At 35.9% G+C, this 24,791-nt stretch overlaps 1 long non-coding RNA gene across 2 annotated transcripts in view; it reads left to right on the top strand.

Annotated features, from left to right (window-relative positions):
- The window catches only part of LOC118155244 (uncharacterized), a 55,236-nt gene extending 32,793 nt beyond the window's left edge, over positions 1–22,443 (top strand). Inside the window, exons 2-6 of one of the 2 annotated variants that reach the window (XR_013531934.1) lie at positions 3,301–3,409; positions 9,397–9,457; positions 10,236–10,271; positions 15,373–15,432; positions 18,383–22,443. This is a non-coding gene — a long non-coding RNA (uncharacterized LOC118155244). Of the gene's footprint in view, positions 1–3,300; positions 3,410–9,396; positions 9,458–10,235; positions 10,272–15,372; positions 15,433–15,938; positions 17,753–18,382 lie in introns of those variants that run through there. The other variant, XR_004745466.3, reaches the window with a different exon arrangement.
- Positions 22,444–24,791: the final 2,348 nt, after the last annotated feature.

Here is a 24,791-nt window from a genome sequence, read left to right as displayed (position 1 = left end):
GTTCAACCATTGTGTAAAACAGTGTGGCAATTCCTCAAGGATCTAGAACTAGAAATACCATTTGACCCAGCAATCCTGTTACTTGGTATATACCCAAAGAATTATAAATCATTTTATTATAAAGACACATGCACATGTATGTTTATTATGGAACTGTTCACAATAGCAAAGATTTGGAACCAACCCGAATGTCCATCAATGATAGACTGGATAAAGAAAATCTGGGCCGGGCACGGTGGCTCGAGCCTGTAATCCCAGCACTTTGGGAGGCCGAGGCGGGTGGATCACGAGGTTAAGAGATCGAGACCATCCTGGTCAACATTGTGAAACCCTGTCTCTACTAAAAATACAAAAAATTAGCTGGGCATGGTGGCGTGTGCCTGTAACCCCAGCTACTCAGGGGGCTGAGGCAGGAGAATTGCCTGAACCCAGGGGGCGGAGGTTGTGGTGAGCCGAGATCGAGCCATTGCACTCCAACCTGGGTAACAAGAGTGAAACTCCATCTCAAAAAAAAAAAAAAAAAAAAAAGAAAATCTGGCACATATACACCATGGAACAATTCAGCTGTAAAAAAGGACGAGTTAATGTCCTATACAGGGACATGGATAAAGCTGGAAACCATCGTTCTCATCAAATTGACACAAGAACAGCCAACCAAACACAGCATGTTCTCAATCATAAGTGGAGCTGATCAATGAGAACACATTGACACAGGAAGGGGAGCATTCAATTTTTAAAAGCACACAGGGTGTTAAAAGTTCTGTGGTGTCTTTAATTAATTCCTTATAGTCACACATCTGAAATGTAGTGTAGAGTGAAAAGAGCTCATTGTTCCTAAAATAGCTCAAAACTTGAGTGCACAAGGTGCTCTCATAGAAAATGAAATGCTCTATTTTTTGTCATCTTCATTCAGGTATAATTCGCATACAATAAAAAGGAAAAATTTTAAGTGTGTGCTGACGTGAGCATCTTCACTGTACATAAAAGCCATCCCAGGGTTTCTCCAGCCCTACTCACGCATCGTTCTATCACTATTGCTCGGTTCAGCCACAACTTCAAATAAGTGGATGCACACTGTGTGCATTTTTTTTTTCTGGCTTTCCTTGCTCAGTATGTCTTTGAGAGTCATCCATGTTGTGTGTTTGTTCTTTCTCATTGCTAAGTAGCTCTCAATTATATGAATATGCTGCAGGGTTTTTCATTCCTTTGCTTGTAGCTGAACCATTGAGTTGTTTTTGATTTGGGGTTATGTACAAGTCTTGCCATGTACAAGAAAACTATAAATAGTTTTATTTATTTTGTGTAAGTATCAATGTGTAGAATTGCTTGGCCATAATTTTAAATTACGAACAGCAGCATATGAAGTATGCAGTGGCTACGCATTTTTACTAAAAGTATTGTTAGCTTTTCATTGTCGATATTATATTTGTTATAAACTGGTATCTCATTCATTATGGTTTTAATTTGCAGTTTTCTGATTGCCAATCATATTGAACATCTTCTTATATATTTATTGACCATTCTGTTGTGAAGTAGTGCTTACTTAAGTCTTTTTGGCTCGTTTGTCTTATTAATTCTTATTGTAAAAACATTTGCATATGCTACATAATTACATTTGTATATTCTAGATAAATATATATTTTTCCTCCATGTCTGTGGTTTATAATTTTATTTCCTTAATGCTGTCTTTAGAAGGGCAGATGTTTTTATTTTTTATGATGCTTAATTTATTATTCCTAAAAACTGTATGTTTTATGCTTTTTGTGTTTAAGAAGTATTATAATTTTAGCTGTTACAATAAGGTCTCTCTAATCCACTTCAAATAAATTTCAGAGTGTGAGATAGAGGTTTCTTTCCTTTTTTCATACAAGTGTTGAGACACCATTTGTTGAAGAACTTATCTTTTTACATCGAAATATATTTGTGTCATTGTAAAAAAATAATTGACTGTATATGTGTGGGTCTATTTCTGACTTTTTTCCTATTCCACTTATACATATGTTTAAATTTATACCAACTCTGAAATACCTTGGTTATTGTTCCTTTATAATAAGTCTGGAAAGAATTTAGTGTAACTCTTTCAACTTTTATTTTTCAAATTATTTCAGCTTTTCTAGGTTATTTGATATCCACTTACATTTTACAATCAGCTTATTAGTTTCTGTGAAATATCTGTCAGGATATGGATTGAAAATGCATTTACTCCATAAATAAATTTGGTAAGAATTGACATCTTATTGATACCATTGCCATACTGTATTTTTTCTATTTGGACTTTTATTACTCTCAGCATTCTATTGTATTTTTCATCATAGATGTTATCCATAATTTTCTTGATTATATTTCTAGGTATTTTATGGCATTTATGTTATTTAAAATTACATTTTCTAGTTGTTTGGAATGTATTTAGAATTCTAATTTATTTTTTCAAAGGATTTGCTACCTAAATCCTTGCTAAATTTATTAATTAATTTTAGCAGATTAATTTGTTACTTAGGATTTTATAGAGGAACAATTATACAATCTATGAAAAGAGGCTATTTTAGTTCTTCATTTCAAATCTTTTTTCTTTTTCTTGCTTTTTTGCACTGACTAGGATTTCCAGTAAAGTGTTGGCTACAAGTGTGGAGAGCAGACATACTTTTCTTTTTTTCTTTTACTCTTAGAGGAATAGCATTTAGTCTTTCACATTAAGCATTTCATCAGCTATCGTTGTTGTTGTTTTTAACATGGCCTTAATCCGATTAAGACAGTTTCATAGTGTTTTTGAGAGTTTTTCATGGATAGATGCAGAATTTAGTCAAATGCACTTTTATCGTAACTCGATGACAAATATCACAGTATGATTATATGTGTTTGAAATTATAAATGTGTAAATCCTTACAGTATTCTATAAGTGAAGCATTATTCAAATTAATTTTTCATTTAAGTAGGTAAGTTAGTGTGTTTTTATAGTAGATTCAAAAGCCTATGCAGTTTTGACCATGCCCTCATGTCCTGGGTATTAGAATGTCTAGTGCATTAGTATGTTAGTGTATTGGTATCATTGTTGCTAATCCAGCCTGCCCTTCCTTATTTTACGGTATCATTGCTGTTCTGTTTTCCCCGAGTGCTAGTGCTACTTAGCATGTTGAATATTGACAAGAAAATGACACAAAGCAACTTGCCAGTCATAACTTTGCACTTAGTTCCATATATACTTGGAGTTAGCCAACGGCATTTCAGCTAACACATATTTTATAGGATGCCTTCAATCATAAACTACTGCTTTTATTTTTTGTTCCTCTTGCTATGTTATAGATATGGCTGATGACATTTTTCTCCTTGTGGTGGATAAAGAAAAAGCACAAGAAAAACCATTTCCAGGCTGTGATCTCACAGTGGCTTGTGGGGCAAGCATATAAATAAGGTACTGTGGATAATTTGCATGCTGGTTTAGTACTTTTTAAATCTTCCTTTTAAAATGCATTTTAGAAGGAATATATCAAGCATACATCAAATTTATGTAAGTGCTGTTGGTGGAAATCTTACATATTTCCCCCTTTCAAATTGAAATTTTGAAACATTCAAACATGGTATTTATGTCATAAAATGAAAGGTCTCCTTAATTCTATCTAAACATGTATTTCTCAGATTTTATATATTTATATAAAAATCATGTTTCTCTTAACATTTTGTTGGTGTTCTCTCTTGTCATTACTTATATAAAAAGATCTAATTTAGTATTTGCCAATGTTTTATTTACAAATGTGTTTCATTGAAGAAGTAAATGGTTTAAATATTTTTATGATTTTATTTGGTCCGAACAGTTCTAGACCACCATTTACCCAAATAGATTTGCTTTTTTAAACTCAAAATGCCAAAAAATTGTATTCGTAATATCAACATTTGGGATGTTTAGTGAAAGTTACTATTATGTTGATATTGGTATAAATTGCAAATTTTCCGGTAGTCACTTTTAAAACCAGGATTTGTTCAAACAACAAGTAGTAAATTTATTTGAGATTATTATTTATACACATAAAAGATCTCTATTTCTTTTATGTGTATAAATAATAATACCTGAGGTATCTATTCTTAATGAAGATGAGAGTCAATAACTCAGAAATAGCCAAATAATATTTGGAGGGAAGTGACCTGCTAGTGGGACCTCACACAGTGTTAATTTTGGTTATATACTAAAACAGCAATGATAGCTAACATTTCATGAGTAATTACTACCCACAAGGCACCATAAATTATGCCTTATATATATTATCTCATTTAATCCTCACAACTAATTTATGAGGTAAATAATACTATTACCATTTTGAAAGCAGATAAAACTGAGGCTTTACAGATATTGCAGATATTGTCCACTGTCATTCCACCAGGAAGTATCAGGAGGGAGTCTCTAACTCCATAACCTGTGGTCTTAGCTACTGCTCTACACAGTTAATGGTAAACAGAGGGTTTGGGTTACAAGACTGGTACCTGCATGGATCCTAGAGGCTCTAAATAAATATATTTGCATGAATAAAACTAACAACACAACAGCCTATACTTGTGATTGTGATATTTTTCATCAAATCAGGATATGAGGTCTGACAGGTATGAGTAGCTAAGGAAACAGGCTGGACAGGATCTCTGATACTCTGGCCATCTTACACACTTTGGGAATAATGATTGTTGTAACTACAGGTTATATGTGCTGAATTACAATGAACCAGTCACAACATTGCCTTTTCCAAGTCATTCATGAAAGATGTGATGTTAGGTCGATTGCGCATATTCCTTCAGGCCAATCCTAGAATATTGTCCTTATGAAATTCCAATGTTGTGTTTAAGAATACAGTATAGAAAAAGAGAGAGCTACCGATAAAGTGATGAAGGAGAACACACTTTCCTGGTGTTATCTGGTCGTTAAGCTAAACAAGATGGAGGCAATTGCATTTTAAAGTTATAACTGTTAGACATACACTTTTTGAAATGTAAGCAAAGGCCATATAAATGTAATTACTTTCTGTTTACTTCTTATTTCTAACTGTAATAAGCAGTTACTTCTCCAATTAATATTTTTGAAATCCATTTCGATAAGAAACAAGGAAAAAAGTAGCACAGATTAATTTTTTAGCCATCCTTAACCCCTGTCACATTTTGAAATGTCTTTCCTGTTCTAAAATGTGGCACGTATGCACTTGGAAATATAAATTGAAGCTTGACTTCATGGATATGGTCCATATTAAAAAAAATAAAGTCAGAAAAGGCATTTTTTGAGCTGTATTATTAACTTATTGTTAAGTATAGGGTATAGACAAATGGCTGCTAATGTAATAGGACTTCAGCTTGGTCTGAAAAGAATGATCAGTGTCTGAATGTTGGCTTTTCGCACAGGACAGATGGATGCACTGACCTTCCAGGGGCTGTTTATTTTGGGATGGAGAAGCAAAATAAAAGAGAGAATAAGGGTGCATAACTGTTCATCAACATCAGAGCTGGAAGTGTTTGATACTTCTTGGTCGTTTTCCAGACCCATTTTCATTACCTATTGGCTTTGTGCGAATGTCTGAATGATGCCACATGAGATGCTCAGAATTTTGGACTGAGAAGCCTGCTGATCAGTGAGATACATCCAGTGATCACTGGATTTTTCTAAATAATTTCTGTTGTTCACTCTTCATTTCCCTACCTGGCGATCTCAGCAACCAGCAACTCAAATAGGAAGGAGATGTTATTCCCATAATACCTTTGTTTCTTCTCTGGAAAGATTGTCTTGAATATCCTTACCTGCACATAATTAGATCATATGACCCACTTAGCCACCTTTAAGGCCAAACATTCCCTCAAAGGAAGGGCCTGGGAAACATGCTTTCCAGCTACTTCTAACTAGGGTAGAAGACACACTAGCAGCTTGATTTCACGTCAAGTGATGTGGGTGGCTTTCTTCTAAAGCTTGATTTCACTGTGTGCCAGAATGCCTGTGTGGAAGTCTAGTCTCAGAAGCTAAGCTATCATCAATTTGTACTTCGGGAACTTCCAGGTGTGATGAGATTCTAACACCAGGAGCAATGAACCATGTGGTAGGGCTGGAGAGGGAGAATACTGTCATTCGCAGAGTGAGCACACAACATTACCTTGGGTAATGTCTTCAGTCTCAGGAGCTTGCTTCCTCTTGGGTTTTCTATAGTGTGTGCTGTTATAAAAATAACTGCACATGACCTAAAAATGTGTTTAGGGAGGACTGCTGCTCTCTCCACTGACCCCAGGATATGTTGTTGGATAGGTGATCCCTAGTAAATCCTACTTTGGAAGAATATTAGAACGTATGTCATGGATACCTAAAGACAGTGATGCTTCCACAACATTATGTGAATGTGTTTTTCATGGATAGGAAGGAGAATAGGGAAAGAACAAAGGACGGGAGGTCAGAGGCCCTGAATAGAGGCTGAACTTTCAATTACTGAGGTTGAAATCCTGAATTCATAATTTACTTAAGAACAACTAAGAGTTAAGTAAGAAAGCTATTCTTTTATTAGCAAGGTTCTTTACTGCTATCAAAATATATAGATGCATCTAAGAAACTTGAGATTCAAGAGAAATAAGGTCGTCACGTTTTTGCAGATCTGAGTTGAAGCTCTAAATTTTGCTCTCCATTAAATATTGCTTTTGACTGAACCTGTTCATGTGTAGGTTAAGTATTATATACTTGTGTGTGTGTGTTTATATTGTCCTTTTTCAATTTCTGAAAATATTTCATTATGGCTTTCTAACAATCCTCCGATATTTATTCTGAGCCTATTATGTACAGTAAGATACAATCATTGACTTTAAGAAACTTACGGTTCAGTTGAGGAGTCAGAACTTAGGTGTATATAGTCATACTACAATGGAATATAAATGCTAAATATATGACACAGACAAATGCTAGAGTGTTTTAGTTGAGAGTTAACTGCAAATTGCTTGGGCTATCTAGAGTAAAAAAATCTTGGAGCTTATGGGATGCATAGTATACGATAAGCTGTCAATAATAATCATTGTTAATGGTTAAAAAAAATGTGTGTGAATGTGTGTAATTTGGCTCCATAGACTTGTATTGAGAGAAGGAGATGTGAATGGATGGAAACATTAGAATGACGACTCATATAGTTGTTGCAGCAATTAAGAGATTAGAAGGAATGTTTCATTGTTATAATGGAAAGGGGCTAGAGAATTAAAGAGCTCTGCTTACTATCCTGATGGATCGTATGCATGCAGCAGAAAAGGAAAAAAGAAGTACTGCTGACGACCTAGGGTCTTTTTAGCCAGAGGTCTCTATGGACACATTATCAATAGTAATGGCAACCATAGTGTATTACATGACAATGTGCTTAGCCAGAGCTCAGGTGTTGAAGATACAGACTTAGGCGAGCCCCTTGTTGAGGTACTTGAGGTATCCTGGTTTCAGTCAGATCAGGTCCACTCATTTAATACTGGCCTGAGTCCCAAGGCCAAGATACAAGGACTGAGACTGGTCAGTGATTTGAAGCGGTGCCTGATTCATGCAAGAAGCTAGAAATGTCAGCTGCTGCTTGAGGTAAACATTTGTTTTCCAGGGTAAATGTGACAGCTTCTGCTTTTCATAATAGTGTCACTCAAGCATGTGTCTGAAGGACAGCAAGACATCATGGAAATAGCTTTCATTCCTAATTCATATTTGTGTTTAACTATAGAACCATTTAATCCACCATCTCATTGTGATCATCAAAACAGAGAAGCTGCAAAAGATTTCCTTCATTATAAAAATAAAACCAAGTCCTGCTCTCTGCTTCAGATCCCTTTGAATGCTAATGCATAGCAGCCAGGATTAAATTAATCTCAGCTGTCTCAGTCACGCTTGGCTAATGAATCATAAAATAGCTTCATCTTCGTATGACAAGTTGCCCTTGATGGCAAATTAAAATCTTAATAAGGGTTTTTAAAATACACATGCATATATACATGCACAATCTCTTTCATTAGAGCTCAATGTCAAAATACGAATTCTTTTGCTTTGCATTTCAGATATCGTAAACTTTTGAGAACATCCTCTAGATCTTTTATCTGGTGGCTTAAAATTCTGTATACACAATGCCTTTAACTTAACTTTCAAAATAATTGTTTTGGAAATCTTGCCAGAGTTGTTGGACAATGGTTTGTTTTTAAAAATTATTTATATGTCATTTATTAACTGTTTATTTAAATAATGCAAATATTAATGGTCTAATTTTCTACCTCCCATGCTTCCTCAATAATGGTGGCTTCTTTGGTGTCATGATGTGACAGAGATGTCAGAGCCCAATTACAGAGGCAGATTCCTGCAGTGCTATGGAGGGGAAGATTCTGGAAAAGGAGATGAAACAAATAACAACAGCAGTAGAAGCAAATTAAACCTTAGCATGAATTTTATACAGCACATCCTGGTAAAAATATTGTTTGGAATAACAGTCGCTGTATGGAACAGTGCTGCTCAAACTTTAACATGCGTGCACATCACCCGGAAATCTTGCTGAGTGTAGATTCTTACTCAGTAGCTCTCAGGTGGACACAAGAGTCTGCATTTCTAACCAGCTACTTGTGATGCTGGTGTGGCTGATCCATGGGAAACACTGACAAGCAAGGTACAGCATAATGTACATATAAACAGAATATTTTATTTTGTTTGAAGATGCAAATCCAATTTTAGAAAAAGATGTATCTAGGCAGGTAGTTATACTTTTTCTAAATATGGTGAATTAGCTGGCTAACTTCAAATACATTTGTCTACCTACCTTTGAATTCACTTTCTTGGAATTCTCAACATTGGCTTAATATCATAGAGATTTGACTCAGAAGGAATTTCTAATGAGATATATTAGTTTAGATTTTTTAAAAAAGAAAAACAACAAAAAAGAACACATGGCAAAATATAAATTAAATAGAAAAGCATAATTTAAAAATTACAGTTTGATTTGTTGGCTGGAAAAGGGTATGGTGTTTTATATTTCTAAAAGAGGATTTGAAACAAGATTTAGAATATTACAACTAATTCTAACCACTTACCAATAATCAATAATTATTACTTAAAGTACCCAATCTGATGCTCACTGGAACAGGCGTGTATTCAACTGTAATACTAACATTTATGCCAGGTCAAAACTCCATTCCAAATGCCAAGACATTTAAAAAACTAAATTCTTAGATGTTATCTCAGGACTTTTTTTTCTTTTTCCAAAGAGAGAACAATATTATTGGTGCACTGACCTTTCTCCCAGATTCTAAACTCAAATGATTGTTTAAAAAGCAGAACTCTTACAGTCAAGCTGGGTATTTATTATTTGAATGTTTCATAGCAAATCCCTTTAATAGGTTATTAGAATATAAATGTTTGCTGCGTATCAATTCTATTATCCTTATTTATAGAATGCAGAACAGAGGTACACTGAGATATCCAAGACTTTGCGGCCAGTTCAAGAAAAGCCAAGTATAAGGAACAGGAGTCTGTCAGTGGCTTATTTTACAGATGAGTCATGTAAAACCATGTGGGAAAGACCAGAGGAAGATTTACCAGTTGTTAAATTTCAATTCATCTGAGTTATTGGAATTTAATTTTAGAAATACATACTTGGATTATGATTTTTTTCCTAATGTGACAACACTATGAGATAGGACTCAAACAAAAGATTCCTAACAACATGAATATGCTACTCTATCGTTCAAAAACTAGGAATCAGGGACTTTTAATGTCACACACCTGTTTTTATTGCAAAGTATTTTCATATATTAGGTGCCAAATGACTAACAGCTAAAACAAAATGAATTTTTACACATTTAAAAATTATAGGCATTAGGTTTTTAAAACGAACCTTTTTATTTTAGAGTGACTTTAGCTTTATAGAAAAATTGTGACAGAGGGTTTTCACACATCCCCCACTGTCTCCTCCTTCTGACATTAATATCTGGTCTTACTATGGCACATGTGTCACAATTAACAGTATCAACATATTGTTCCCTAAAGCCCCTAATTTATTTAGATTTCCTTGGTTGGTTTTTACCTATTTATTTCTTTTCTGTTCTGGGACCCCGTCTCACCCAGGACACCATGTTAATTACAGTCATCATGTCTTTGGGGTCCTTCTGGTTGGGACAGTGTCTCAGACTTTGTCTCTAAGACCTTGATGGTTTTGAGGAATACTGGTAAGATGTTCTGCAAAATCTGCCTAAACTTGAATTTGTCTGTTGTTTTCTTTTTTCTCAATTAGACTGAGGCTGTGGTTGCTGGGAGTCAGAATGGAGAGGTAAAACACCATTTCCGTCACATCAGTACTGGCTATTTGCTGTTGGTTTTAACATGTCACTGTTGATGTTAGCCTTGAACACCTGGTAAGGTTAGGTTTTTCACGGGTTTCCATGACAAAATGTCCCCTTTTGTCCACGTTTCCACTCTGTATTCTTAGAAAGGAAAGTCACTATGTAGTCACTGCCACTCTTAAGAAGTAGGGAGTCCTGTTCCAACTTTCTGATGGCAGAATATCTACAATAATTATTAGAAATTATTTTGCATGAGATGTTTGCCTATTCTGCTTGTTAGTTGTTAATATTTCCCTGTTCATTCATTCAGCTATTTATTTATATCAGTGTGGACTCATACATATTTATTTTATATTTTGGATTATGATCTAATCCTATGTGCTTTATTTACGTTGCTTATTTCAGTTATCCCATCTCTGACCATTGGGAGCCCTTTCAGTTCTCTGCTGTGTTCTTCTGACATACACACATCATTGTGGGGCTGTTGTTCTTTTGTTTGTTTTTAAACTTTCTGACCTTCTGGCACTACAGTGATTCTAGGGCTTATCTTGTAAATTACCTGGACAAGTCCTGGACTCAACCACTTCTTCAGTAAGCCCTGGTTCCTTCTACTGGAAGATGGTATTAGAAAGCAAGATCTAGGTGCTAGGTATGCATGCTGCTATTGGTGAGTCGTTGCTTCTAGACCCTCTCAGTTGGCAGAGCACAGAAATGCATGTATGTACACTATCCCATGTAGGTATGCATGCCTATAAATATAATATTTTAATATATAAACGTGTTTACAAAAACTGAATTAGTAACATTAAGCTGTGTATGAGTTCATACTGATGCCTCCACCTCAAATCCTAAGGATCATTGTAGCTGCCTTCTCTTCACTATCTGTAACTTCCCACTCCTGAAACAAACACCTGGGTGGTAGCAGCTACCATCTATATACTTAACTGCTCAATTTAAGTATACATGCATAGTGGTTTCCCTAGTGGGAATCAACTTTATCAGCCAGACTGCAGGATGAAGGTATAGTTTCTTGTGATTTAGTCTTACAGACAACTCTCATTTCAAAAAATACTTAGATCAGTACCTCTTTCCTTCATGCCCTTCATTTGGTTGTTTTATACATTTTTAATATAGTTAAGTTAGACTTTTTAGTCACATGTATTCCATGCTGGGCTCCCCTGACCTCCTAACTTATTTTAAGCTTGCATGCAGTAAGGTTTACTCTTTGAGTTATAAATTTCTGTGAGTTTTGTACTTATCATTACAGTACCATAAAGTTTCACTGCCCTGAAAATTCCCATGTACTTTACCCTTTTTTTCTACCTCTCCCCCCTTTCTGACCACATCTTATTGTTTTACAATCTCTATAGTTTTGCCTTTTCCAGAATGTCATAGAAATGGAATGATACACTATGCAGTCTTTTCAGACTAGCACGTTTCACTTGGCAGGAAGCACTGAAGATTCACCCATGTCTGTGTAAGGCTCCGTGACTCATTCCTCTTTATTTTTGAGAAGTATTCCACGGTGCACCACAGTCTGAGTATCTATTCAAGTACCGAAGGGATGTATTGGTTAATTTCTGTTTTGGGAAATTATGAATAAAGCTGCCATACATACTTGCTTGCAGGGTTTAGTGTAAACATACTTTTCAAATCAGTTGTGTAAATACTTAGGGGCATGACTGCTGGGTCATATGGAAGACATGAGTGGAAACTGCTCAGATGTCTTCCAGGGTCTGCTGCATTTTGTAGTCACTAGCAATGAATGAGAGTTCGGCTGGCTTTGCTTTCTTGCCAGGTATTGCTGTTTTGGGGGGTTTAAGAATAACAATAGATGTGTCGTGAGTTTCATAACTAGTTTAATTTATATTTCCACAATGACATATAATATTGAGCATCTTTGTCTTTTCGTGTGATACTTTTACTCTTGATGAGGTGGTCATTCAAATTTGCCCATTTCTTAATTGAGGCACTTGTTTTCTTACTGTTGAATTTTAAGAGTTTTGTATTTGTTAGAGTCCAGCTTTTTTATCACACATGTGTTTTGCAAATAGTTAATCACTTTCTTGGGTTTCCATTTTTATTCAGTTAAATAAATGTCTTTTGCAGAGCAGACATTTTAAATTTTAACAATGCCTAACCTCGAATCTTTTTTTGTGTGTGAATGGATCATGCTTTTGGAGTTGTATTTAGAAACTTATATCAAATTGAAGGTCAGGTAGACTTTCTGCATTTTCTTTTAGAAGTTTTGTACCTTACTATTTTATATTTGACGTTTATGCATCATTTTGAGTTAAATTAAAAAAAAATTTTATTTCCATAGGTTATTAGAAGACAGGTGGCATTTGATCACACAAATGTTTTAGCAGTGATTTGTGAGATTTGGGCGTATCCATCACCTAAGAAGTATACGCTGCACCTGATTTGTATCTTTTTTTTTTTTTTTGAGACGGAGTTTCGCTCTTGTTACCCAGGCTGGAGTGCAATGGCGCAATCTCGGCTCACTGCAACCTCTGCCTCCTGGGTTCAGGCATTTCTCCTGCCTCAGCCTCCTGAGTAGCTGGGATTGGGGCACGCGCCACCATGCCCAGCTAATTTTTTGTATTTTTAGTAGAGACGGGGTTTCACCATGTTGACCAGGATGGTCTAGATTTCTTGACCTCGTGATCCACCCGCCTCGGCCTCCCAAAGTGCTGGGATTACAGGCTTGAACCACCCCGTGCGGCCGATTTGTATCTTTTATCCCTTACTTCCTTCCCACTCTTTTCCCCTGAGCCCTCAAAGTCCACTGTGTCATTTTTATGCCTTTGCATCTCATTTTGAGTTAACTTTTGTGAAAAGTGTACAGTCTGCGTCCAGGTTCATTTTTTTGGCAATAGGTATGCAACTGTTCTGACACAATTTGTTTAAAAAAACTGCCCTTTCCCCATTGAATTGCATTTAGGACAATATAAAAACTTAAGTGACTATGTTTGGATCTATTTATTGGCTTCATATTCTGTTGATTGATTAATGTGTTTTGTTTTTGAAACCACGCTCTCTTGATTAATATAAACTTTATAGTGAGTCTGGAAATTGGATGATGTGAGCCCTCTAACTTTGGTCTTCTTCATTAGGGGACAATTCTAGATCTTTTGCATTTCTTTGTACTTTTGAATCAGGTTGGTGATATCTAAAAAATAGCTTGCTGGGATTTTGAACATGGAATATATCTTCATTTATTTAAATCTCATTTGATTTCTTTCATCAGTTTTGTAGTTTTTCACATGAAGGTACTTAGATATTTTGTTGGATTTGTTCTAACAAAGTAGTTCATTCTTTTGGTGCTATGGTAAATTGTATTCTTTTCTAAATTTTACATTCCAACTGTTTACTCCTAGTTTACAAAATAATTATATATATTAATATTGTTCCCTGTGACCTTGATATACTCATTTGTTACTTATAATTTTTTTTTTAAATCTACACATAAAAAACAATGAGTTTGTGTCCTTTGTAGGGACATGGATGAATCTGGAAACCATCATTCTCAGCAAACTGACACAAGAACTGAAAATCAAACACCACATGTTCTCACTCATAGGCAGGTGTTGAACAATGAGAACACATGGACACAGGGAGGGGAGCATCACACACTGGGGTCTGTTGTGGGGGATAGGCTAGGGACAGTGGGGGGTGGGGAGGTTGGGGAGGGAAAACATGGGGAGAAAAGCCAGATATAGGTGACGGGGGGATGGAGGCAGCAAACCACCTTGCCATGTATGTACCTATGCAACAACCCTGCATGATCTGCACATGTACCCCAGAACCTAAAGTACAGTTAAAAAAATCTACACAGTCATTCGTATGACAGTTTTATGTCTTCCTTTCCCATTTGTATATTTTCAATTACCCTTTTCTTGTTTCATTGTGCTAGTTAGCATTTCTGGCACAATGTCAAGTAGAATTATGTGGGGGGACATCCTTGCCATTTCTAATCTTAAGGGAAAATTATTAAGTTTCTCATTATTAGGTAGGAGATTAACTGTAGGTTTCTAGTAGAAGTCTTTTTATCAAGTTGAAAAGTTTCCCCTCTGTTCCTAGTTTACTGAAAATTTTTATTTTGAAAAGTTGTGAGGTTAGTGAGATGTTTTTTCTGCATCTATTGACACGAGCATATGATTTTTCTTCTTAGCCTGTTGTCATGGTGGATGACATGGATTGAATTTTGAGTGTTGAATCATACTTTTGTATCCTTTACTTCAGGAATGAAATGATCCCACTTGGTTGTAGTGTATTTTTAAAAATACATTGTTGGCTTTGTCTCATTAATATTCTGTTGAGATGCAATTATAAGAATGTTGGAGTCTGGATTACTCTTTTGCAATGTTTTTAATGGTGTTAAGGTAATTCTGGCCTCATAAAATGTTCTGGGAAGATTCCCTCTGCTTCCATTTTCTGCGATGAAGTTTATAAAGTTTAACCTAATTCTCCTGGTTTTCATGCCTAAGTATCACCCACTACTGTGCCTTACATGTCCCAGTGTAAGCGCTCTCTGAATCAATTTCTTTCTGGGTTGGGGAGATATGGTTACTAGTTTCAGATTCATGACTATAAATATACAGTTTGATAAAATAAATAAGACCTACTGTCTGCTAGATTAGTAGGGTGACTGTAGTTTACAATAATTGTTGTATATTTCAAAATATCCAGAAAAGAATAATTTCAATATTTCTAGCATAGAGAAAAGACAAATATTTAAGGTGATAGACATCCTAATTGCACTGGTTTTATCTTTATTGTTTACATGAATGCAGTAAATTATCACATGTATCCTGAAAGTGTGTACATTATGAATCAATAAGAAAACATTTAAAAATGGTAGAAGGAACCGTGGATGTCTGATCACTGTTTATTCCAGCTGTCTATTGGCCCTCCTAGTTTTGAGCCCTGTCTGTTCACTCTACATGCAAAACTCAGAACTTCTCGTTGTTTATCTTTCCCTGTTCTTTAGTGAAAAATCCTCTTAGGATTCAGCTTCCTTTGTTCTGCCGTCAGTTTCCTCTGTCTCCCATTTAAATATTTGTTAATGTCTCTCATCCACTGCAGCCTCTCCATTCAGTCACCTGCCTGTGATTTTAGTGGGATTTGTGGAAGGAGCAGACATAGGTGAGTGTGTGTCTAATCTACATTTACCTAGAGTTCCTGTAATTTATTTGCTTAGAAATGTTATGAAGCTCTTACAAAATCATATGACATCCATATTGCATTATTTAATAGAGCAGAACCTTACATTTTATGAGTTTATCGTTCATGTAAAAATAATAGAAACCTGAAGGAGACTTGAAAGGCTTGAGGCTGAAAAGCATCTAATTTATGGAATTTGAGAAATGTAGGATCCCTAAGGTAGAGTTGGGTGTTCTTCTTTGTGGCGGATCTTCTCCTTACTCTGGAATAAGATGATTTGATGAGTATAGCTGCATGCACATGGTATAGTTTCAGTATAAACTCATGCAGGATTGAGGTTAGAGCTTAGTCATTATTCTTGATACAAAGGATTAACCCAAATGTAGTTTCTTCATTTGGAGCTACTGTACCTTTATTTAGAAATGGAAATTGGGTATAGAAACAAGGCAGTATCTTTGTACAATAGAGCATTTTACCCCTAATTTTAGACTTGAATCATTCAATGAAGAAACATGAAGCATGTGCTCAAGAATGTGGAGGCCACACTACTGTTAGAAGCATGGTCCCCGCTCAGTACTCTGTGAAGAAAATCCCATGACAAAGGATTGGCTTGACTAACACTTCCAACTAATGATTAGCTCTTCTTTGCAAGGTTATTTAAGAGTGGATAAATATGACTTTGGGGAAGGTGGAATATTTCATTTGTATTTTTTGGTGAACAAACCATTTTTGAGTTTCTACTTTCTTCTTAAGTAAATAGCTATCTTTATTGTGGATTAACATGGACCTGGAAAGAAGGCAGGACCCGGATTTCTACCATTGTTTTGAGAATGGATATTGGCAGGTTTTCTCAAGCCACCTCTCCTCCAACCCTCCTTGACACCCTTTGTCCTGAAATCTAGCTCTGCAGACATAGTTATGGTGGCGGAGTGGTACATATTCTCAGAGGATAGGAAGTTTACAGAGAAGAGGGGAATGAAACCCACATCCAGAGACAGAATTACCTGAAACTTTAACATCCAGGGACTCTTATTAGATAAATTCCTCCAAAATCTTGGGAGAGGCTTCCTCCATGGCATTATGTTTTATAAGTTATGTTTTATGAATGGCTGCTTTTTATAGAAATGTACTTAATGAAGAAGAGAAAATCTGATTCAAAACCTGAAGAATGGATGAGTCACATGCCTATTTCCTACTCTGTCCAGTGCTCCTTTCTTCACTGGAAATTTCTTAGCCAAAAGCATCATTTGGAAGAAGCAAAGACAATCCTATCTAAATGGATGTGTGCAGAGAGGACATTCTATTTACGAAGAATTTATTTCCTGCTTCCTGTAGATGGAGCTAAACCCTTAAGCATATGTTTACATGTGTTGGAATTCCTGGGAAGGTCTTTGAAAGACAGTAATAATGCTGCTGCTGAAGGCTTTTGATTCCTTTGACAATAAGTGGGGCCACAATGTGCACAATTTGGTGCCAAAGAAAGTTTGTCGGCAGAATTCTGTACCTGCCTTCTAGTCTCCGCAGAGAGCAGAATTCTGTACCTGCCCTCTAGTCTCTGCAGACAGCAGAATTCTGTACCTGCCTTCTAGTCTCCGCAGAGAGCAGAATTCTGTACCTGCCCTCTAGTCTCTGCAGACAGCAGAATTCTGTACCTGCCTTCTAGTCTCCGCAGAGAGCAGAGAATTTGTTGTTGAATAGAAATGGCCAACAGTGTTACTATTGCTGTATTTTGCATTTTATCTAAGGTCGTATTCAACTTATTTTTTTCCCATAAAAAATTAAACTGTTAAACGGCCTATTATCCATTGTGCTTTTTACACGGGTGTTTCCTGGACTTGTCTGTTGCTCAGTGCGATTGAATGACCATGTATGACAAATAGTAATGAGCTCATAGTATTTCCCTTAGTCAGTTAATAAACACTGCATGTCTTTGCAAGAAGAGACGCACTTTATTACTTCCCCATATGGTTTCAAAGGGATGTGAGAGCACAATGAGTCAGGCCAACAGGAAGCTTAAAAAAAGAAACAGAAAAAGAAAAGTTTTTAAAGAATTCTATTGTGTTCCTACCACGTTGCTCATAGCACTATATTTGTTTATTAATTCTCAAAATGGGCAAAGAAATTTTATACTTTAATAAGAAAAGAAAAAGACAAATAATATTTCAGGGAGTTTAAATGTCAATATTTATATGGAAAACAATTTTATTAAGTGAATTCACCCATGTCTTAAGTGCTTCTTGGTATATCCAAGAGAGCATTAAATGCATGTTACTTCTTAAAAAAAAAAATGACCCTTAAAAAGTTTTAAAGATATTTTTCTATTTTTTTTTCCATTCAGCTTCCATTTTTGTAACTAGTACACTAATTCACAGGCAAAGTAAAAACAGATTATAACACAAAATATTATTTTGAGCTATTTTGATTGTTTTTGAACTTCATAATTATTTGAAGTCAAGAAGCAAGAAATGCTGGAATCAAAGTTAATTTCAGGCTCTATATTTTTAAGCTGTATATTAAAATCTCTCTCACCCTATGTATACTTTAATTTTTTAAAATTCTGACATTTTCAAAAATCAAGTATAAATTTTATCTGGATTAATACATAAATTTGTACATTGAGTTAATTTAGTCATACATGAGCTTTACATTTATATTCCAAGTAATTTTCAGAAACATTGGAGTACTCAGTTTTGTAGGCTGGTTAGCATTTTGTGTATCATTTACTATTAGTTTTTAGAGTTAGAGGATTAATGAAAAGAAATATTGGTACTAAATTGGCAAGTTCTGAAATCTGTGGTTTCCAAGTCAACATTCAGGATTATTCTTTTAAAAAAATAGTTAAATTTTCTCAGTGTTACATTTACTATATTACAAATAGTGCCTTGTTTTGATTTGTTAGGAAGACATTAATGGCATATTCTTTTTTATGCAGTTTTCTTAAGACTCCATTAAAACAAATGGCTTTCCGGTCTGTGTTCCCTTCCAGGTCAGCTAACAATTTTATATTGATTTGCAAAAGAGACTCCATTATAAAAACCTTCTGTAATTATCTAAATTCCATGTGTTTAGGAAGCTTTTGAAGCATCCAGGAATAAGCCAATTTCCTTAATGGTGAGAAAGAATTGTATGGTGGATAGAATAAATGCTTGTCTACTTACTTAGGCTTGTGTATAAGTCTGTAAGTATATGATTTGCCAATTTAAAAAAATAGTAAAAATTCTAATCTTCATTGGTAATGTTTTCTACATAAAAAAGCAAACCATTAGCAATTATAGTTCTATTTCTTAGTAATAATACTGCCAATCAGCTATCTTGAAGATGGAACAGGAAAACCAGAACTTATATTCAATGTGATAAGGAAACCTGAATTCATTTTATATACTCTAAAGTTATTAATAAGTAACCATAAGAATAGATTAAATAGATTTGTAAAGATCATTGAAAAAGTCCCTAACTTTGCCTACATACCTATAGCACATTTACACTTTAATATTTTAATATCAATATGCCTTCTTATGAGTTGTGTGTTTGCAAACTGACCATGTTTTTAAATTTGTTATTTCAAATTCCCCTTTGTTTAGGACTCTTGAAAGCACACAGGACTAACTGAGTTAGGACAATGGGCTTCCACTGTCCCCGTGGCTGTTGCCTTATTTAATAAGGCCTGGCTTGTGCAGTCACCAGTTGGATTGGATTATGTTCTTCCTGACATTTCCATTCACTCTGTTGCCCAGCCCTGATATGTTAAGCAAGATGAGATATCCTGGGGCCAGGATGATTTTCCTTTTAAAGCATTCTCATCAGATTTAAATATTTACTGCTTTCCCCCATGTCAAAGTCAATTAAATATTTTCTCATAGGATTTATGAGAGCCAAAATGCAATCTGGAAAGGAACACATCCAAACCCACTGACTCAATTGTAGACTGAGAAATGAAAATGTGGATTTCACTGGAGTGTTCTGGCATGGCAGTTTAGTTAACTTTAGGAAGCCTGGAATGTGGCCCTAGGAAGGAAAATCCTTGAGCATTGAGGGGCCCCCTTAATGAATTTCTCCATTTCTCTATGATCTTTCCTTTAGTTCCATAGCCCCCACCTAAGTAGAGCGTGAGGTCGGTGGGAATAAGGAAAGACATAAAGCAAACGATGCTGTCAGCTGTCCAAATTGTATAACCTTATTCATGCTGATAACGTACTGCAGGGACATTCAAAAATGAGTCTGCATTTCCTGAGCATATCCTACCTCACCTTTGCTGTGAATAAATCACAGACTGTCCTAGATTCCAGAACTCCCAGCCAGCGAAGCTGGCATTCCAAGAGAATCCCCTGATTCTTTTTGGCAAAACTCAGTCAAGAACATATTGTCGGTTCTTCATGGGCTCAACTAACTGTGGATTCCATTCACAATCACTTTGCTTTGCGTGTCGTGTACACTTATGACTGTTGTGTTTATCAGCAGTTCCAGAGTGCAGCTGCGAGGTTGCTTCCAAATATTACAATATGGTTACACAATGTTTGTAGAATTTGGAATCCATTATTCTCATATTCAAGGACAGGTTTCAGATTTCAGCACTGAAAGATGTCTTCCCAGCTCTTTCATTGCTTTCAGGGCACTCAGCTCACATGGCCAGAGACAAGAACTGTGCAGCCTCCACAGCCACCTAAACCATACACTTTCTAGAGGACTCTATGAAAGCCTGTTTCATGTGCAGCAGGATGGAAGAATACAGATAACTTTTTCAATACTAGAACCATAAAAAGTCACTGAATCTATATTACCTTTTTGTTTATCCTAAAAGAGACAAATATTCACCCTATCTAGAAACCGAGAACATCTTCAAATGCACCTCTGTGTTGTTGAAAAAGGCATGATTTGGGGAACTTTAAAGATGTTGAAAAATGAAGAATTCTTTTATTTATTCCTTTGATAATTCTACTAGAAGTGCATTTTTTAACAAGAAGACAGTTTCTTTGTTCTTTGTTCATTAACATGGTTTTATTCATCATAACTTTGAATCAAATTATCCCTTTCACAAAACTGCTCACGTTGTTTCCTGTTCCTTGGCACGATGAAGCAATGCATATGTATGATGCGTCACCAAGTGTCATTTTAGGAAAGACCCTGTTAGTGTGCCTATGGAGAGAAGCGGAGGTAGAGTATCGTAGCCATGGAAGCCACTTTACTTTGCAGCCTTTAGCTTCCTGGAGGGAATCTGGCGATGGGAAAGGAATTCCATTTTGCATACTATATTGTTAGTGTGCAAATGCTTCACTTATTTATATCATTCAGTTCAATCTGGACATCTTATTTTAAAAATGTGTATCTCAGTCCCTCTTTGAAGAAACCTATAACAAAAATATATGAATCAGAGCTCACAATTTTACATTATTTATAGATCGTAATAACGATCTTGGCATTTGTATTTACCTTATGTTGAGATGGGAAAACATTTTGGAAGGTTTTTTGGAGCAATAGGAGAGGGGAATGAAGTACACCATTAAAACAGGAAGGACATTGCAGTCACCTAATCAGACAGCCTCAGGACCACCAGCAGATGGTGCAATAACCTATGTAATAGTATTATCAGAAAATAACCAAGAAAGGCGTCTTTCTTTTTTTGCGAATTAATTCTAAATACACCTAGAAGTAATGAGTTTAATGATGCATTTAAAGCAATAAACATAGACTCTGTAATAATTTTGTAATAATAATTATACATAATATCTGACTTTTTAAAAGAGACTTTAGAACTCTCTGGTTCTAGCCTGCTGTTTATAGCTGAGGAAAGTAAATTTCTTAAGTTTAAACTTCAACCACCAGCTAAGGAGTGTTGTGATGAGCATTCTAGTCATATGACTGAGCCCATCGCTCATTGATTGAACAACATTATCCCTCAGCAAATACCATGTCTAGTCCAATAATCAAAATTTGGCCAGCAGTGGGGTGGCATTTGATCATCATCCAAGTTAAGATTTCTCAGCAGATGTTTATCTGCGAAGAGTCCTCTACTTTTAGAACATTCATTGTTTTAGGAAAGAGGCATTTTCTGGGAGAACATGCTCTCCTGTCCTCCCTGTTTCCAGCAGCTGCAAACTAATGTGTCATTTTGCCAAATGCTTCCTGTATAGCTTCTGGCTATTTCTGCAAAAGAGCAAGAGAGAAAGAAAGAGAGAGAGAGAAAGAGGAGAGATTTTTTTTTTACACCTTTGCTTTGTACTAGGAAAATATTTCTCATACAGTTAACAATGGCATACTAATGGGAATGATTTAAGAAGCCCTAGCTTCTACTCTGTTGCCAGAATGCCAACGGGAATGTATGCTACTATTAAAAAAATAGGTATTGACAGTAGCCTGCACTATTGCACTGCAGTGAAAGAGTGCGGAAAGCTTCAGTTTATAAAACATGCTTGATGCGTCAAAAATAATCACCTTCCCTGATAACTGAAAAGGACAGAGAATTAATACGACAGTCATGGACTCTTAAAAATTTATTTTTGATAATTAACATTATTTCTTCTTGACGATGTTGCCAAAAGGCTTGAACACAGTCTGAAGAAGATGCACGATCATTTATGCTGAAAACAAAAGAAATTAGAAGCTTTTGTTGCACAGATAAGAAAAGATGACATTTCTGAACACCAAACATCCTATCAGATCTATCCATATTTGTTTTATGAATGGGTAACATTTTCTATTAGCTAATGAAAAGATGGTAGTTTAACAGTGAAATAATTTTTAATGTATTATAATCAGAGAATACAAGGTAAGCAAAAGTACAACCAAATGTCTGACTAGAAAAAATATATTATCTTACGGAATTAAAAAATATTATTTTATTAAATAAAATATGGTTTTCTTTTGAAAGTGTCTGGAAATCAAAATGTAAAGATCAGTGCAACCATTTAATTGAGTTTTATTTTGACAAAAGGCATTCTGTGTATATGCATGTTTTAGAAATAAGATGAAATGCATAAATTCAGGTAAAGCATTTTGCCCACTACCTGTTTCAAATTATTGGTTATTATTATTGTTATTACCATTAGAAGACAGAAGAAGGGCCATCCAATTTTCAGCATATACAACTCTTAAGCAGAAGGACCTTTAACAAAAGCTAAGTGTCCAGGCCTTGGCTTACTCATCAAAGCCAATGACCACATCAGATGTTCCCTGGACGCCTTCTGACGTTTAGCATTTGGTGATTTTATCATCTTACTCCAAATAAAGGAAGCAGCAAAACCTCTCTGATTTTATTTTGAGATCTCTGCTTAAATAACTATAAAATGTATTTGACCACATTATGAGAACATTTGGTAAAATAAATTTTATTTGGAATGCCAACTTGAATTGGGAATTAACTATTAGAGGATGTGACTTCCCTGATGCTTCCCTCATTACTGGACAGAATTGGGGCATCCTATGGGATTGACTAGGAGAGCATATTTGCTTTTCTTTGTTTGGTCTTTAGTTGGGAATGAGGGCAAAATTTAGGGAAGCTGTCAGTTATTAATCAAGGGGTGGTCATTTTGGGCAGATTGCTCAGAAGTGGAGTTTGTGGGTCAGACTACTATTTTCTTTTTCTAGAGACAGGGTTTTGCTCTGTCACCTACCCTAGAGTGCCGTGAATGATCATAGCTCATGGCAGTCTGGAACTCCTGGGTTCAAGTGATCCTCCCGCCTCGATCTCCCACAGTGTTGGGATAACAGGTGTGAGCCACTGCACCTGGCCAAGAGTACCATGTTCATATATGGTCCAGTTGTAAGCCTTTTGTGTAGTTGCCCTCTTCATGTAAGGCAGCTCTAGTGGTAGTTACAGATTTTCTAAAAGGGAGAGAGGTACAGGGGTAAATTTGTGAATGGAGACTCTCAGGAAATTGATGACCCTGCATTTGCATAGAAAACTCCCTAGTTTTTCTTGGCCTATTTGTTTACATGGAGCAGCTTCTGAGCAGGACCCACTGGACAAGAGGCTGTTGGAGCCTGTCCTGTGTCCCACAGTCCACAGCTGCAGAGAATTCTTGTGTTAAATCCATCTCATTCTCATGGAGGTGCTGACATTAATTTTCTAATTGTAATCAAATAGCAAAAAGACTTTAAGAACAGTCATGAATTTCAAACCTTAAATAAAACATTCTTTTTTTATGCAAAACTCTCTCCTAATGAAGTATGCTACCAAATAATTTGCTTTGCAGTTCTCAGGGAAGTTATTGAGAAAATGATGAATGGACAGAAGGGGGAAAGAATAGAAAGATTGGAAAGAGAGATGGGCTGAAGAGCTTCTGAGTAACTTGAACAAAATCAAATACTAGGAAAATTAATGATTAATCAAACTAATTGATTTATAAGATGAATGCTCCACTCAGAATAAAAATAATGATATTAAATGGCAGAATAACTGCATTTGAGGTTATTGAAAGGAAAGAAAATCTCTGCAGTGACTGGAGTTAATGACTTGCTCCTGCCCTGCTATCAACTTCCTTCATTCGGAATATATATATTTTCTCTCTCTCTCTTCCTCCCATGGAATATTAATATCTATATGACGATTGGATTTGCTCACAAATCATAATAAAGCAAAATTATGATTTGAATATTACTTCCATATTTTGAATACTCCCCGAAGTGCCTTTTGAATGATTAGAGTGATTTTTCATTTAGTGCATGAAGACACTGAGTTAAAAATGAAGGCTGTATACACAGCCCCTAAATGCATAATATCATTTTACATTTTTATGAAGATGTTCATCTGAAGCTTTCAAAGCCCATTGCTGATTTAAGGTCGTTCACATTCAGCCATGCAGCTGCTCTGAAGACACAGGAACTGTGTAGCTCCCTATGGGGAATGTCAAGGACTGAAAGGTCTAAGATGTTACCCTACTTGCAACCAACAAGTTATGCAGCCACAGTTTTATGGATGCTGTCAAAAGGCATGACACTCCTGGGTAAGAGACAGAAGACTTTACTACTCGTGGTGTAGCAGCCAGCTGGAGCATCTTGTTTTTTGAGTTAATGCCACTTGTCCCCTAAGTCCCACAGGTAAGGATACGAATTTTCCCAGATGGAAGCTTAGAAGCATGCATGCATGGGGTGGTAATGCTGGAGAGGACCTCTGAACTTGGAGCTCAGAGCTTTAACAGTGGTTGGAAAGTGTATCTTTCACCTGCTCTAGAAAGAGACATGGAGGGAGTCTCCTTCATAAAAGACCTTTCATACTGTTTGGTATTCAAATACCCTTGGAAAGAGGGGCTGAGACACAGGGTGGCCAGTGCCTCTGCTCACAACATGTACCCAAATCCAGAGGCACATGAAAAATTATCTTCCAAAACAATGGTGAACTTTCCCAT

The sequence above is a fragment of the Callithrix jacchus genome, chromosome Y, assembly GCF_049354715.1.
Source record: "Callithrix jacchus isolate 240 chromosome Y, calJac240_pri, whole genome shotgun sequence".
NCBI classification, from domain to species: Eukaryota; Metazoa; Chordata; class Mammalia; order Primates; family Cebidae; genus Callithrix; species Callithrix jacchus.
Note: the sequence above shows the minus strand (reverse complement) of the source record. Positions and strands in the feature narration are given on the sequence as shown.